The 5000-nt window shown below is 33.4% G+C and overlaps 1 protein-coding gene across 11 annotated transcripts in view; it reads right to left on the reverse strand.

Moving 5' to 3' along the window:
- PITPNM2 (phosphatidylinositol transfer protein membrane associated 2) overlaps positions 1-5000 on the reverse strand; it is a 545415-nt gene that overhangs the window by 311723 nt on the left and 228692 nt on the right. The gene's annotated exons all lie outside the window — the stretch shown is intronic.

Here is a 5000-nt window from a genome sequence, read left to right on the forward strand (position 1 = left end):
CTTAATTTGGTTTTGAAAGCTTTACAGGCTCCTCCGTTTGAGCCTATGCATTCTCTGGACATTAAATTACTTTCTTGGAAAGTATTGTTCCTTTTGGCCATCTCTTCTGCTCGAAGAGTTTCTGAATTATCTGCTCTTTCTTGTGAGTCTCCTTTTCTGATTTTTCATCAGGATAAGGCGGTCTTGTGGACTTCATTTACATTTTTACCTAAGGTTGTGAATTCCAACAACATTAGTAAAGAAATTGTTGTCCCTTCATTGTGTCCTAATCCTAAGAATTCTCTGGAGAGATCTTTACATTCTTTGGATGTGGTAAGAGCTTTGAAATATTATGTTGAAGCTACTAAAGATTTCAGAAAGACTTCAGAAAGACTTTAGACTATTTGTTATCTTTTCTGGTTCTAGGAAAGGTCAGAAGGCTTCTGCCATTTCTTTGGCATCTTGGTTAAAGCTTTTGATTCATCATGCTTATTTGGAGTCAGGTAAATTCCCGCCTCAGAGGATTACGGCTCATTCTACAAGGTCAATTTCTACTTCCTGGGCTTTTAGGAATGAAGCTTCTGTTGATCAGATTTGCAAAGCAGCAGCTTGGTCTTCTTTGCATACTTTTACTAAATTCTACCATTTTGATGTTTTTTCTGTTTTTGGTAGAAAAGTACTTTAGGCAGCTGTTTCAGTTTGATTCTTCTGCTTATAATTTCAGTTTTTTTCATTATAAGATTAAAACTTTTTGATTTGGGTTGTGGATTAATTTTTCAGCGGAATTGGCTGTCTTTATTTTTATCCCTCCCTCTCTAGTGACTCTTGCGTGGAGTGCCACATCTTGGGTATTTGCTATCCCATAGGTCACTAGCTCATGGACTCTTGCCAATTACATGAAAGAAAACATAATTTATGTAAGAATTTACCTGATAAATTCATTTCTTTCATATTGGCAAGAGTCCATGAGACCCACCCTTTTTATGGTGGTTATGATTTTTTTGTATAAGCACAATTATTCCAATTCCTTGTTAATGCTTTTGCTCCTTTCTTATCACCCTACTTCTTGGCTATTCGTTCTTGGCTATTCGTTAAACTGAATTGTGGGTGTGGTGGGGGGTGTATTTATAGGCATTTTGAGGTTTGGGAAACTTTGCCCCTCCTGGTAGGAATGTGTATCCGATACGTCACTAGCTCATGCACTCTTGCCAATATGAAAGAAATTAATTTATCAGGTAAATTCTTACATAAATTTTATATATATATATATATATATATATATATATATATATATATATATATATATACATACATACACACATACATATGCATACATACACACATATATATATATGTACACACACACACACACATATACATACATACATACATATATATATATATATATATATATATATATATATATATACATATATACATATAAACATACATGCATACACACACAATCTCATTCCTTTTAATTAAAAACACATTGGGTGTCATATGAACATTCTAAGTTAGGATCCTAATTAAAAAAAAAAAAAAAAAGATATCAACATAAACACATGATCATTATGATTTTAAAAAATGTGCTTTAAAACCATTTAAGTAAAATAGCAACAAAAACGAACTAGTTGATGACAGATACAAAACACAGGGTGCAAACACCACGCCATGGGCAGCTGCTGAGCTGCTGAATATTTTGACAGCTAGATGCATCTTCTAATGCAAGTACACATATGGAGTACATATCAAACACATTATCTTTTTATCGTTCAAGTTTGTCACTTATCTGGCTGCAATGAGAAAAACAGTTAGGGATTCTCAACACCAGTTCAATGACCTCTTAGCTCTGGAGTTGCTATATTCCTAGTAGCTAAAAATATAAACATTCCGCTTGAAGACGAGATCCCACATGTTCCTCTGGAATCTTTCTGTTACCCTCTCTCTCATAAAAGGGCAAATCGCATCCATAGTTCTATAACATACAAAACGCTCACACCTCCAATTAACCCTACCCAGCATGAGAGACCAGAAATTATTTGCAGAGAATTTTATATCCAAAATGGTTTATTAAAAGGGGCAGTCTACTTGAAAAGTTTTATTGTTTAAAAAGATAATCCCTTTATTACCCATTCCCCAGTTTTGCATAACCAACATGCTTATATTACTATACTTTTTATCTCTGAGATTACCATGTATCTAAGATTCTGCAGACTGCACCCTTATTTCAGTTCTTTTGACAAACTTGCACTTTATCCAATCAGTGCTAAGTCATAAATAACTATGGGAGTGAGCACAATGTTACCTATAGGGCACACATGAACTAGAACTGTCTGTGAAAAACTGTCAAAATGCACTGAGATAAGAGGTGGCCTTCAGGGGCATAGAAATCAGTTTGAGCGTACCTAGGTTTAGCTTTCAAAATAGAATACCAAGAAGACAAAGCACATTTGATGATAAAATCTGCATCTCCATCTAAATCATGAAAGCATAATTTTTACTTGACTGTCTCTTTAGTGACATGGTTATTCACATTTTCATCATTTTAAAGAAATAATAATAATTTTAGGCAATAAAACTCAAATACATAAAAAAGCACTTTTTAATCATGGTTTAAAAAATATAGTTGTATAAAAAACAGAAGTTAAATCTGGTTATTTTGCACCAAATAGAAAGTACAAGCCCCAGGACCTTATTACTCACTGGCTGAACGGTAAAACCCCCACTGCTTAAAGGGCCATGATACCCACATTTTTTTCTTTCATGATTTAGAAAGAGAATGCATTTTTAAACATCTTTCTAATTTACTTCTATTATCTAATATGTTTTATTCTCTTGATATTCATTGCTGAAAAGCATATCTAGATATGCTCAGTAGCTGCTGATTGGTTGCTGCACATAGAAGCCTCATGTGATTGGCTCACCCATGTGCATTGCTTTTTCTTCAAATAAGGATATCTAAAAAATGAAGCAAAATAAATAATAGAAGTAAATTGTAATGTTTAAATTTGTATGTTCTATCTGAATCATGAAAGAAAGATTTTGTGTTTAGTTGCCCTTTAATTATTCACCAAAGCATAAATACATTTAAAAAAAAAAAAAAGTTTATTTTTTTTTCACCTCTAATTTACTGGAGCATATATTTTAGTAAAAACTTTAAAATATGTTAAAAATCGTTCTTTTAGAGACAACAACAAAGAATGATTTTTGTGTTCATTTAAAGGGGGCATTTAACACTAAAATACTAGAGTAAATGAAAAATAGAAGAGAACAGACATTTAAATCTAGAATAACTAAGTTACAACGCCCATTACTTTATACAAATTTGAAAGTTAACACTTTTCAGTGTTAAAGGGACAAGAAAGTTCAACTTAAATGTTTTTTGATCTGATATAGCATTTAAAGGGACACTGAACCGTGATTCAGATAGAGAATGCAATTTTAATCAACTTTCTAATTTACTCCTATTATCAATTTTTCTTGATTATCTTGCTATCTTTATTTGAAAAAGAAGGCATCTAATCAGAACTCTGGACAGCACTTTTTTTATTGGTGGATGAATTTATCCACCAATCAGCAAGGACAACCCAGGTTGTTCACCAAAAATGGGCCGGCATCTAAACTTACATTCTTGCATTTCAAATAAAGATACCAAGATAATAAAGAAAATTTGATAATATAAGTAAATTAGAAAGTTGCTTAAAATTTCATGCTCTATCTGAGTCACAAAAGAAAAAAATTGGGTTCAGTGTCCCTTTAATTTTAATAAACATTTCAATTTACTTCTATTTTAAAATACAGTTTGTTCTTTTGCAATATTTGTTGAATAGCATACCTAGGTAGGCTCAGGAGCAGCAATGCATTACTAGGAGCTAGTTGGTGGTTACACACATATGCCTCTTGTCACTGGCTCACCAGATGTGTTCAACAGCACAATAATAAAATGTTACAAAACATTAAGACATTTTTTGCACTTCTATGTCCCTTTAAAATTGCATGGAAAGGGGAAAAATAATTATGAACAATAATGAATATATTTTCACCAATATATGACAGATTTCAGATATTTGCACATCTGTTATTTAGCAATAATGGATTTGGTGTTTTTTTGCGCATAATGCTATCCTTTCACATGGGTTGCTAATTTTTTAACCCCTAATGATCTGCAAAACCAAGTGGAAACTACTGTATCTTTTACGTTTTCATGTTTACTGAATCTGAATGCAGCAGATGCTCCAAAATCTGTCCATGTAGTTTATGTACAAACTAGTTCAAAGATGCCAAAAATACCAGAGTTTTTACATAGTATCAGGTTGGAATGGAGCCTATAGATGGGAAAATGACATTGTGTCATTGTAGATACATTACTCGCAAGCACGAAAGATCTAAAGAATTGTAACTCTCAGGAGATAAACTGACTCCTTGGCGACTGCATTAACACAAGTACATGATATTTTAGACTGCCATAATAACACAATGGAATGTTACACACATGATAAGCAATAACCTTTAACCTTGTGGCTGCAAAACAGGGCTACAGACTCTCTATGGCAGCTAAGGGGCTGATACAAACAACCACTTTATGTTAGATAGTATTTGTTAAATGTAATTTATGTTAGAGCTCCTAAATGAACTAATATATTTATAGAGGTTAACAGGTCAGCATTTTCTTGTCTGACCCTTTGGCCCTAAGATCTTGCCAGTCAGTTGCTTTGTAAACAAGGATCAGCTGCTGTGTAAATGAAAGGTGCAGAACAGAGCTGTAGATCAGCCTCTTATTGTAGCAACAGTGTTTCTCCATATGGAATCACAAGGGAGCAATGGTCTGACGTGCACCACAGAGAGACTGTATCTCTTCAGGGAAAATCACTGTCTATTAGCCACCCCTTACAGTGCGATGAATGAGACATGCGCTTAAAGGGACAGTATACACTCATTTTCATATAACTGCATGTAATAGACACTACTATAAAGAATAAGATGCACAGATACTGATATAAAAATCCAGTATAAAACCT

Source organism: Bombina bombina, chromosome 2, assembly GCF_027579735.1.
Source record: "Bombina bombina isolate aBomBom1 chromosome 2, aBomBom1.pri, whole genome shotgun sequence".
Classification (NCBI taxonomy): Eukaryota; Metazoa; Chordata; class Amphibia; order Anura; family Bombinatoridae; genus Bombina; species Bombina bombina.